The sequence below is a fragment of the Hyperolius riggenbachi genome, chromosome 9, assembly GCF_040937935.1.
Source record: "Hyperolius riggenbachi isolate aHypRig1 chromosome 9, aHypRig1.pri, whole genome shotgun sequence".
Taxonomy (NCBI): domain Eukaryota; kingdom Metazoa; phylum Chordata; class Amphibia; order Anura; family Hyperoliidae; genus Hyperolius; species Hyperolius riggenbachi.
This window is the reverse complement of record NC_090654.1, coordinates 271,253,096-271,266,260: the sequence shown is the minus strand read 5'-3', so window position 1 is coordinate 271,266,260 and position 13,165 is coordinate 271,253,096. Positions and strand designations below refer to the sequence as shown.

Genomic DNA, 13,165 nt, shown 5'->3' with positions numbered 1-13,165 from the left:
TAAGTATCGTATATAATAATAGTACATTATAAACCTAATACACTATTGTTTCCCACAATCAGAGGCACAGAGCACAGTAATATCTGTAGTCACAGCTCACCTGAGTCCTCGCCTGCGCTGCTCTCTGCTGGCTGGTTGGGTAACACCGGCCATTACGGCAGGTTGTGAAACTGCATGAAAGGACTCTGGCCTATTTTTATCCTCCATCTATGTTGTTGTTTGCTTGCACTGTTTTTTTTTTTTTACTTATGAGTTTAGATTTATATTTACTAGGAAATTCCTGTGTTTTCATACGTTTTAATTCGCATTTGAAAAGCAATAAGGTGATATTATTATTATTATTTATTTTTGTAGCGCCAACATCTTTCATAGCGTTGTACATAGTATAAAACAAATAGTGGGGGCTTAGATACACGAGATGTTCAAAACTCCTTACAATCAGGAAATCCAGCAATACAAGTACAAATATAGACCTGGTTGGGCGGGGTTTCAGATCATCACTTTTACTGTTGTTGGGACTTTTTTTTGTTTTGTTTTTGTTTGTTTTTTATGATTCTGGACTGTCTGGTTGTTCCTTGTTGGTTTCTGCGGACCGTGCTCAAATGTGTGTTCAGAGCTATTGCACTAAAACTCATTATACAATAGATTTGCAGATTTATATTATTGATTAAGTTGATTAACTCCTTTTAAAGAGACCCTGTACTGAAAAAAAACGTCTCCTGGGGGGACTCTCCTCAGGAGGGGAAAGCCTTAGGGTGCATACGCGCATCAGACCATAGTCTTTGGAAAATGAAAGATCACAGACCAATCTTACCACCCTTCATGTAGTATGAGAGCCATACTCTACACAGTCTTTTCTATGGAGCTGAACTCCTCATCAGAAAAAAATCTTTGCCTGTATGAGCCTTTAGGGTCCCAATGAGGCTCCCCCACCCCCCTGTAGCTGCAGGCAATCCAGCGCTGGCTCCCCCGAAGTCTCCTGCAATCAAGCCTGACAAGGCTTGCTATATTTACCTTCCCTGGCTCCAGCAGGGGCGCTGTGGCAGCTCTCCGCTCGGAGATAGGCGGAAATAGCTGATCTCTGTCGGGTCCGCTCTACTAGGCAGGCACAGGAGACTTGGGCCTGCGCAGTAGAGCGGCCCGACAGCGATCGGATATTTCCACCTATCTCCGAGCGGAGAGCCGGTACTGCACCGGAGCCGGGAAGGTAAATATTTACATCCCAGCTGTTTGGAGGGGCACAGCGAGACCGCCGTGGGACACAGGAGGACGGGGGAAGCCCCGATAGGATCCGGAGGCTTCCCCCACCCAAGGTGAGTACCCCCCAGGAAAACTTTTTCTCGTTACAGGTTTTAAGTGGAGTTTAGCCTGTCTAACTCCCCCTCATCTGTAACTAATCATAAGCGTAATTTGATCTCTCAGCTGTTTCAGCTGGCTGCCTGGGCAGAGCAGCTAACTGGTAAACACAGGATGTTAACCCTATGTCTGCTTCCATGAAAGCAGGAAGTAGACACTGCAGATGTATTGCAGGATTTGTATCAAAGAAACGTTTTTTCTGCTGTTGCTTATCTTTTACAGCAGAGAGGAAGTTCTGAGTTCAGGTCCGCTATAAGATCATTCATCGTATAAAGGTGCAGAAGTTGAGTCACAGTTTGTGTGATTGCTCCAGTCCGCTGTACGCTACATCACTTCCTGGCAATGCGGCTGATCAGCAGACGGTCCCGGCTGCGGTGCGAGTTTGGCTCTCTGCCGACAATGGATTCTCTTGCTCCTCCCGTCGGCTGTCGGTCCTGGCGTGCAGCGATCTTATGGGAGCAGCCGGTATGAGACTCTCAGTCAAGCGTTCTATTGTCGGTAGTTGCTTTCATCTCGGAGGACTCTGCGTTTGAAGCGGAGTTCCCCGGAGAGCGGAGGCTGGGAGACAGAATTAGCTCCCCTGACTGTCTCCTGCGAACGCCGTAATTGCGTTGCGGATGTTAATGAAGCATATGATGGCTTTTCCCTGCCTCTTTCAAGTCTCCTGACTGGTGATGTGCGGCTTTTATTTATTCTTTCCTGAATGGCCGTCTCCTCCCGGGAGCCGCTAAATGGAACCTCTCCATGCTGGGCCATTATCTCCACCGCTGGGCGGACGAGCGTACATTACTGTCTCATTAGCGGAGGCGGATCGGATCACTGGAACCAGGAATAGCAACAGACTGGACCAATCCGCGAGCAGGATCCAAATCCCCAGCTAATTCTGTGATTGAATGCATTCAGTGAACTAGTAAAGGGGTCTTCCTGATTACTCATCAGTCCATGCTTATGCTGCTTGTTGTAATGCTATTGCAAAAGGTTTAAGGAACTGTCCGGCACTGTGGATAAGCTTTATTAGGTGTATGAACACACTGGAGCAAATGCAAAGTCGTACCTGTAGACTGAACGGGAGGTGGGTGCAGGGCATGTTTCGCTCTGTAGGAGCTTCTTCCAAGGCAAAATCCCACGGCGCGATGCACACGGTGAGGAAATGTAACCAGGGCTGTGGAGTCGGTACAAAAATCATCCAACTCCTCAGCTTTTGAAACCTCCGACTCCTGGTACCCAAAATTGCTCCGACTCAAGACTCCCTAGTCTAATACGTGCCAGAGCTGTGGAGTTCGTACAAAAATCATCAGATTTTGACTCCCAGTACCCAAATATTGCCTCGACTCCCATTTCACAGCGCTGTATTTAATCGCAGGGGAGTGGCCGTGAACTTACATCCCACCAAATTGTAGCCTCCTTTTCCTATTTGTAGTGGAGATGAGTGGTACCCGGTGGGGTCTTCTGCTGTTGTAGCCCATCTGCCTCAAGGTTGTGCGTGTTGTGGCTTCACAAATACTTTGCTGCATACCTCGCTTGTAACGAGTGGTTATTTCAGTCAACGTTGCTCTTCTATCAGCATGAATCTGTCGGCCCATTTTCCTCACCTCTAGCATCAACAAGGCATTTTCGCCCACAGGACTGTCGCATACTGGATGTTTTCCCTTTTCACACCATTGTTTGTAAACCCTAGAAATGGTTGTGTGTGAAAATCCCAGTAAGGCCTGGTGAACACCAAAAACCGCTAGCAGATCCGCAAAATGCTAGCAGATTTTGAAACGCTTTTTCTTCTTTTTCTGTAGCGTTTCAGCTAGCGTTTTGCGGTTTTGTGTAGCGGTTTTGGTGTAGTAGATTTCATATATTGTTACAGTAAAGCTGTTACTGAACAGCGTCTGTAACAAAAACGCCGGCAAAACCGCTCTGAACAGGCGTTTTTCAGAGCGGTTTGCGTTTTTCCTATACTTAACATTGAGGCAGAAACGCATCCGCAATCCAAAAAATGCCTCACCCCGGGAGTATGCGTTTCTGCAAAACGCCTCCCGCTCTGGTGTGAACCACCCCATTGAGATACATTGACCAAGCGTATCCGCAGCCGCAAGCGGCTGCAGAAACGCTGAAAAAGCCACTCGGTGTGCACCAGCCCGAACTGAGCAGATTGTGAAATACTCAGACCGGCCCATCTGACACCAACAACCATGCCACATTCAGTTTGGAGTTCAGGACATTGTCCTGACCAGGACCACACCCCTAAATGCATTGAAACAACTGCCATGTGATTGGTTGATTAGATAACTGCATTAATGAGAAATTGAACAGGTGTTCCTAATAATCCTTTAGGTGAGTGTATATGGGTTATAGATGAGGGTATCCCATTTTAAATAGGAACTGTAGCAAAAATAAGGTAATGAATTAAAATGCTTATTTTTTATATCGGTTTATAAATTATTTAGTTGTTGTTTGCCCAGTGTAAAATCTTTCCTCTCCCTGATTCAAATTCTGAAATTTATCACTGGTGGTGACATCTTTAGTCCTGTCAGGTGCTTCACTGTGGAATGTTTGTTTGTGAGAATTCCAAAGCAAGTACAAAATATTACCTGGTCTCCCAGAATGCTCTGGGAGGAGGATTCTGCATAGCAAAACAACCTAGGCTAAACATCACTGGGGGCGGGGCTACATACCAATATACAGCAATATTTAGGTAAAGGTAGGGTTTCTGATACTGTAGTGAGAGGTATATGAAGGCTGACATATTTATTTCCTTCTAAGAAATACCAGTTGCCTGGCAGCCCTGCTGATCTATTTGGCTGCAGTAGTGTCTGAATCGCACCAGAAATAAGCAGGTAGCTAATCTTGTCAGATCTGTCAGAAACATCTGATGTATGCTTGTTCAGGGTCTATGGCAAAACTATTATAGGCAGAGGATCAGCAGGATAGCCAGGCGACTGGTATTGTTTAAAAGGAAATAAACATGGCAGCCTCTATCCTTTTGGGCCCATTCACAGTTGAGCAATTAGTGGGTGATTCCCGCTAATCGCCGAAGCGCTAGGGCTTTTTAAAACGCTACCGCAATTATAACTATATGACAGTGATCTCATTGCCGCCGATCGCGGCCGTTCCGTGACTAGCGGCAATCGCGAAGCGTGCTTCCTGCAGCATTTTGCCGCGATTCTCGAGTGATTGCAGTACAGTGCTTAAACGCTGATCACGATCGCTCTGAATCGCGAGAGTATACAGTGATTTGACCTCGCTAATTGCGGTGAATTCACCCGCGCAAAACAGTAGCGCCAAGTGCTTTGGTTTTGCGATTTTAAGTGTAAATGGGCCCTTAAAGGATACCCGAAGTGACGTGTGACATGATGAGATAGACATAGGTATGTACAGTGCCTAGCACACAAATATCTATGCTGTGTTCCTTTTTTTCTTTCTCTGCCTGAAAGAGTTCAATATCAGGTATGTAAGTGGCTGACTCAGTCCTGACAGTAAGTGACTACAGTGTGACCACCTATAAAACACTTTCCTAGCAGAAAATGGCTTCTGCGAGCATGAAAGAGATAAAAAGGGTCAATAGTTCATAGATTTTAGCTCTGGCATACTTCAATGAATGTGTCATTGAGCAAAAACAATAAAACAGTTAAAACTTAAAAAGTAGATTTAAACATAAAATAAAACTGGAATATCTTAAAAAGTCATTTTCAGGAGAAGGGAGATAGATATACAAATGTTTATTTCATCAGTTTATTTTCGTCTCGGGTGTCCTTTAAGTACATGATCAGTGGCAACAGGAAAAGCAGAACTTGCAGTCACCCACAACAGCCAATCACAATGTATCTTACACTGGTTGCATGGGCTTGCAAGCGTGTTTTTAGCGCAGATGGTGACTGAGTAGTGAGATCGCGCAGGTCTTCAGTGCCTGCGTTTGCAGAGGTGATGGTTGAGCGGCGCTTCTGTCTGTCGGCCATAGCGGCGGCGCACACATCGCTGTCCCCGTCACATGGCCTCGGCTGCTCCGTTAGCGAGCGTTGCCTCAGGGCCGATAGAGGCGCTGCTAGGGCAGATGTTCTTTTCATCTCATTTATTTTTTCCCCCTCACTGGCTGGTCCTCGATGTTTACTGTCGTCATGGTGACTGCCGTTGCCGTGGCAGCCTGTCTGCGTGCCTGGATGTGTTGCGAGGGCGGCGGTGAGGGGGGGATTGATAGAAAAACCCATAATATTTTCCTGTGTTGCTGCAACCTGCCATCTGTCAAGTGACAGAGCCGAAACAGATTCTGACAGCGCTGAAAAACGAACGACCGTCTCTGCCAATGACAGGTGGGAGATGGGGAGGGGTGAAGTGGGGGCTGCGTCCCACCCCCCACCTCCAGTAAATCATTTTTTCCAGCATGTAATTCTTTTGTAGCAGGTGCTCGGCAGCTTATTGTGGCGACCGAGAATCTGCGCAGTGACGGCGGAGATTCGTGGCGAAGCATCAATACCTCCATCAGTTCACTTTAATGCTGCGGCAAAAGTCACAACATAAAGGTTTCTCGCATCAGCAAGTGTCCTTCCCTGTTTCAAAGCAGACTGGATGAAAGCTGAAAACAGGCTTGTGGTGGGCGTGTCTATTCTGGATGTCAGGAGTGACTAACTTCAGTATGAGAGTGGCTGGGATCATCATCCTTGAAGCTGATCCCTCCCAACAGCTGAAGCGAGAGGGATATGGAGGCTGCCATATTTATTTCCTTTTTAAGCAATACCAGTTGCCTGGCAGCCCTGCTGATCCTCTGCCTCTAATATGTATAGCCATAGACCCCGAGCAAGCATGCAGTAGATCACGTGTGTCTGACAATATTGTCAGATCAGACAAGATTAGCTGCAAGCTTGTTTCTGGTGTGATATAGACACTACTGATGCCAGAATGATCAGCAGGGCTACCAGGCAACTGGTATTGTTTAAAAGGAAATCAATATGGAAGCCTCCATTTTCTTCTCACTTCAGTTTTCCCTTAAAGGGGTTCTGTAAATGTTATTAAAGGATACCCAAAGTGACGTGTGACATGAGATAGACATGGGTATGTACAGTGCCTAGCACACAAATAACTAGGGTGTGTTCCTTTCTTTCTTTCTCTGCCTGAAAGAGTTAAATATCAGGTATGTAAGTGGCTGACTCAGTCCTGACTCAGACAGGAAGTTACTACAGCGTGACCCTCACTGATGAGAAATTCCAACTATAAAACACTTTCCTAGAAGAAAATGGCTTCTGAGAACAGGAAAGAGATAAAAAGGTCCAACAGTTCATCGATTTTAGCTCTGGCATACTTCAGTGAATGTGTCATTGAGCAATAACAATAAAACAGTAAAAAAAAGTAAAAAGTAGATTTAAATATAAAATAAAACTGTGGAAGTAATTTTTAGGAGAAAGAGGATAGATACAATTGTTGATTTAATTAGTTTATTTTCACCTCGGGTGTCCTTTAAAAACAAAAACGGACACTTACCTGAGGCTTCTACCAGCCCCCTGCAGCTGTCCTGTCCCGCACCATCCTCTACGACCCTCCATTCCCCGCCGCCGTTCGCGGTCCAATTATTTGTCTAACTAGACGAATGCAACTGCGCAGCCTTGCCTATTCTCACTCCCGCTCGTGTTTCCAGGAGCTTACTACGCAGGCACAGTATGCAAAAACTTCGTATTGCGGCTGTGCAGTAAGCCCCTGGAGACGCGAGCGAGAGCTAGGACTCGTGTGGCCGCACAGGCGCAATTGTATTCATTTAGTTAGACAAATAATTGGGCCGTGACCGGCAGCAGGGGACGGAGGATTGTAGAGGACGGCGCGGGACAGGACAGCTGCGGGGGGCTGGTAGAGGCCCCAGGTAACTGTCCGTTTTTGTTTTTTAAATATATCCACAGAAACCCCTTTAAGCCATAAATGTGTAATTGCCACAAAAGGAAGCAAGAGATAGATTTCCCCAGATCCGTTCTGGATGGGACCAGTATATTCACAAGAATTCTTCCAGTGCACATACAATAAGTTACCAATGCAAGCGCCTCCAGTGCATCCTAATGTTACCGTTCACATCATATGAAGCACAGTGCGGGAACCGGTGTGACGTGTACACACAACTCCACTCACTGTACTCTATGGTTGTACATAATAGTACACAGTCGTGTGTGTGTCTGTGTGTGTGTGTGTGTGCGCGCAATTTCTCTGGTGTTTTACGATGTGTATTGTTTGCAAGAAGCCCAAATGTGACGTCATTTACAGACAGCGGAAATGACCATTTGTGGTGATTTCGGCCATTGGTCAAGTGTGTAGCCAGGCATTACTTGTCTCATCTTTCCTAGCTTTACGTTTTGTATCAGTAGCTGTGTATTTCTGTTCTTCTATATGTGTCCTTCTATACAATCCGTTAATTAGAGGCAAGGAAATCTAACAAGCAAGAAAAAAATGTGCTGAAATGAATTGCTTCGGAGCACTTACAAACCTCTAAATAAATTGGCGGCTAAAGGGGTGGAACAAGGGATGCTAAAAATGTTCTTTCTGCTTTGTGCAACAGATAACTCATTCAGGAAGATGGGAAACTGGGAATGTTCTGTACACCAAAGAGAGGAATCTGTACTACAGATACTGTAGTGTTTCCATAGTTACAAAAGAGTGACATTGGATTTCCCTAGTAGTTTTAATGCTGCCTGGAATTAAAACGTAATTTTTATGTTTGACATTAAATTACAGAATAGCTTCTACAGTACTGACTTGTTTTATCATATATATATATATATAATTTTTTTTTTTTTTTTACAAAAGTGGAGTTGCACTTTAAAGTGGATCTGAGATGAACCTTTACCCATTGCAAAATTGTGTTCCTTTCCTATTGTTTATAGGGCATTCCTCAAGCCAAATACTTTTTTTTGTTTTGTTTTAATACGCTAGTTCCCTATAAACTAAACAAGCCACGCCCACAGGTTTTAAGAGAGCCAAGGCATTTTTAGACAGTAGCAAGGGCTCATGGGAGCTCAGTCTGGGCAGGAGGAGGGTGAAGTATTACTAGCCAGAGATTTCAGAGGCAGAGGGGAGGAGGGCGAGAGGGGATTTTTTTTCACAGGCTAAGTGCTCAAGATGCAGATAAGCTTGCCTTTGTGTAATGTTTACAAACAACATGGCTGCTGTCATTGTATCACAGGAAGAAATATTCATATTCTATTAAAGCGGTTTCCAGCTAGATTTGCTGTGTAAAATATCTAAACTTTAGATAAGATATATAGAGAAGTTACTTGTTATAGTTAATTTTTCATCTCGGATCCGCTTTAACTATTGTTCTGGGGAGGGTTGTGTGTGAATAAGAATCAACATTAGCATCGGTATTTATTTCCTCTAGCAATATAACCATAATTTGTATTCACTGTATTAGTAATGGTTTGGAAAAGAGAGCTTCATAGATTGCTGATATTAGCTCCTACTAGCTGATGACCCGGCGTTGCCCGGGTATGTATTTGGCTGGTGTTGGCCCCGCCCACTTTTCCCAACCCCATCACATCACACAAACACTCAATGACGAAGTTTGTGAGCTTTAGGGTTTTTGGCATCAATAATTTGTATATTCCCATAGAAATTAAACAAATCAGATTGGCTGTGTGTGGGGATCCATCTGAAAATGGCGCCTGAATGGCGCACGGTGTTGCCAGTAATCCGTTTGTCGCTTATCGCTATTTAATGTTAAAGCCTTATCGTTATTTACCTCTGTTTATTTTATTGAAAATTAGCGTTAACATTGTATCGTTATTTATCGTTGTAAAAAGCGGTGATACAAAAGGTATATCTAACCATACTCTCACACAGAACCCTCTCTGTACCTATCCCTAACCCCTAGACCCCGCCCCCCCCCACCTGCTGCACCCCACTGGTGGTGCCTAACCCTAACCTTGACAGTGTTACATTAAATCCATTCACCGTTTTGCAGTTAAATAACTTCTGCAGTTTGGCTTATGTAGGGCGATATTGATAAATAACGTTACTGTGGGTAATAACGTCTGCTGTTTGGCATATGAACAGCGCTATTGATAAATAACGTTACTGTGTGCCGTTTTTCTTTTTCCCTGTGCGCCATTAATATGCAGTACTAGCGATAAATAGCAATAAGGGTAACTTTTTAATGCGGCGCCATTTTTATGCATAGGCGCTGTGCGCCATTATTCACTGATCCGGTTTGTGGATCTGCCCCTCTCCAGCATTTGAGCCCCAGTGACCCAATGATCAACTGTAGCAGATTTGAGACAGCAATTTAAATATTCCCCTTGAAAATCAACAGGTGAATTTTGATTGGCTATTATAGGCTCCACCCACTCCCTAAATTAGCTCAGTCACCCAGTGACCTTCTGGGCAAAGTTTGATAACCCTGCCATTAACCCTGCCATTAACAGTGTAAGAATGGCTGCAGTTTATATTTTCCCAGTGAAATTTGGTTTTGGCTCCACCCACTTTTTTGTAACCTGGACACACAGTCACTCAATGACCAAGTTTGTGAGCTTTGGGGTCCTTGGCATCAATAATTTGTATTTTCCCAGTGAAATGGAACAAATCTGATTGGCTGTTTGTGGCTCCACCCCCTTTTATGAATTTTAACCCCAGTCACCCAATGACCAACTGTACCAGGTTTGATGCTTGTGCCCATTAACAGTGCAAGAATGGCAGCAATTTTAATATTCCCCTTGAAAATCAACAGGCACATTTTGATTGCCTTTTTAGGCTCCATCCTTTTCTGAATATTAATCCCAGTCACCCAGTAACCAGCTGTGCAAAGTTTGAGAACCCTGCCATTAACAGTGAAGAAGGGCTGCAGTTTAAATTTTCCCAGGGAAATCTGTTTTTGACTCCACTTTCTGTAACCTTGACACACAGTCAGTCAATCAATGACCAAGTTTGAGAGCTTTCGGGTTCCTGGCATCAAAAGCCGTTTATCCAGCAAATAAAGCAGATTGGCTGTTTGTGGATCTGCCCCTTTAGTGAATTTGAACCCCAGTCACTTAATGACCGACTGTAGCAGGTCTGAGACCTCTGCACAGTGTAAGAATGAAGTTTCGATATTCCCCTTGAAAATTAATAGGTTAGTTTTGATTGGCTGTTGTAGTTTCCACCCACGTTTCTGAATAATAATCCCAGTGACCAACTGTGTCAAGTTTGAGGCACCTGCGATTAACAGTGTAAGAATGGCTGCAGTTTATATTTTCCCATGTAAAAAGCGAGTTGAATTTCCCATTGAAATTAAACAAATCTGATTGGCTGTTTGTGGCCCGCCCCTTTTTCAGAATTTAAACCCCAGTCTTCCAGTCACTGACTGTACCAGATTTAAGGCCTCTGCCATTAAGAGTGTAAGAATGGCAGCAATGTAAATATTCCCCTTGAAAATCAATAGGTGAATTTTGATTGGCTGCTGTAGGCTCCACCCACTTTCCTGAATATTAATCCCAGTCATTCACTGACCAACTATGTAAAGTTTGAGAACCCTGCCAATAACAGAAAGGCTTAAATCAATCTAACAAATCTAATTGACTGTTTGTGGCCCGCACCTTTAGTGAATTTGGGCCCCAGTCACCCAATGAACGAATTTAGCAAGTTTGAAGCCTCTGCCATTAACAGTGTAAGAATGGCAGAAGTCAAATATTCCCCTTGAAAATCAATAAGTGAATTTTGATTGGCTGTTGTAGGCTCCACCCTCTTTTCTGAATCTTAATCTCATTCACCCAGTGACCAAGTGTGCCAAGTTTGAAAACCCTGTGATTAACAGCATAAGAATGGCTGCAGTTTACATTTTTCCATTTAAAATGAATAGCTGAAATTTGATTGGCTGTTTTATGCTCCACCCACTTTTCCTGAATTTGTAACCTCGGTCACCAAATGACCAACTGTGCCAAGTGTGGGGACTCTGACTTGATTACTGTGAGAATGGCAGCCTTTTAAATTTTTTCCTTTGACATGAATGGGTGGAATCTGATTTGCTGTTTGTAGCTCCGCCCAGGTGTACAGGGGGGCCGCGAGACCCCCAGAACATATCATCCCAGGTAGTAAGGGATCTGTATACCAAGTTTCGTTCAAATCGGTCAGGGCGTTTTCGAGTGATCGCGGCACATACATACATACATACACACACACACATCCGATTTTTATATATATATATATATATATATATATATATATATATATATATATATATATATATATATATATATATATATATATACTCCCTGTAACCATAGTTTGTGTTTATTAATGTCATCTGTGTGCCTGAAAGGTGGTTATCTGTATTTTTGTGGGGCGGGGCTAGACAAATACATGAACCCAGGCAGTAAAGGATTTTTAAAAACCACATCCAAGTAAAATCTTTTTTTTTTGTAAATGCTAAAGCCCCCCTCCCTTCCAGTACTGTATACTATCAGTAGTACCCTTACTCAGTGGCTTAGCTTAGGAGCTAGGAGCCCCAGTGCGAGTTATTCATGGGGCCTAGTCCACAGCACTCTATACATAACAATTGATACTGCGCACCAAAACCTGCCATGGACAAGCACAGTGTCAGAGGTGCAAGAAGGGGATGGGAACAGTTTAATGATTACCACTATTCAAAGCATTTATGTAAGTCATTATTATAAGCACAGGACCAATAAAGGGCTAATACCACAGTTGAGGGAGGGTCCTACGGGGGCCCCTTTGGCCCAAGGGCCCCGATGCAGTGGCAACCTCTGCAACCCCTATTGCTACGCCACTGCTCTTTATTTTTTTAAAAAAATCAATTCAGCAGCAGCCAATGACAAGCAGACTTGTGAAGAAGCTCCTCCTGGAACCACACCCCCAACACTTGTGGAACCACTCCTTTCTTTTGTGCCCAATGGGAGGAGAGGCCACGCCTCTCCTCACAATCTGCTTAGGAGTAGCAGCTTGGCAACACCTCTCATGACTCCTTTTCACCTTGATGATGGATCCCAGCAAATCCATGTCTTTTTTCGGGCGGTTTTGTAAAGATGGAATAGGAAGGAGGCCTTAAAACAGCAGGGTCAGTCATACTATCCCAGGAAAAAAAACAAATCTATAAGTAGATAAATACTTGTTCTACTTATAACATATCTATTGTATTTTTCATGTGTTGATTCAGTGAATTTTATATAGAAAATAAAGAGAAAACTTCCAGGAATTTTCCAACTTTACTGCCTCTGACTGAAGCCAATCTTCCCTTACTCTTTTTGTTTTCTTTCCTCCCCTAGAACCTGCACTGTCATATTACACACGTGAGCACATCAGATATCGTATTTCAGCAGCTTTAGCAGAGGGTTGAGGTGTACTTCCCTTCTCAGCCTCCTGTCACTCTGAACTGCCCTCAGCCAATCAGTGAGGAGCAATAATGTGGGAGGGGAAATAACAAGCTTCCCTCTCCTGCGTTATATACCAGAGTAGAGCCAGGCTGACTGACATCAGGGACGGATCTAGACCAAGTTGCCCCAAGTTGCGCCTGGGGCAAGGTCAGGTTTTGGCGCCTAAACTGCCATTCACCATCCAAATTTTGCCGCCTTTTTAAGAATTCAACAAACTGCGCCTGGGGCAAGAGACCCGGTTGCCCCCCCCCCCCCCCCTAGATCCGTCCCTGACTGACATAAGATTCATTACAGCAGAAACATTTCTGATTATATTGGAATGCTTGCAGTGCAGGGTCAGGATGTAGACTGCATAATAAACAGAGCAGTCTGTAAAGGGAATTTGATTTTATGGCTGACAATCCTGCTTTAAGGTTAATGACACTGACACCTGCCTGTTGAGTTTTTTTTTTTTTTTAATGTGTATGATACTGGCTCCATATATTTACATC

At 44.0% G+C, this 13,165-nt stretch overlaps 1 protein-coding gene across 6 annotated transcripts in view; it reads left to right on the top strand.

Moving 5' to 3' along the window:
- Window positions 1–13,165, top strand: part of FOXN3 (forkhead box N3) — a 294,461-nt gene that overhangs the window by 246,459 nt on the left and 34,837 nt on the right. The window lies entirely within an intron of this gene.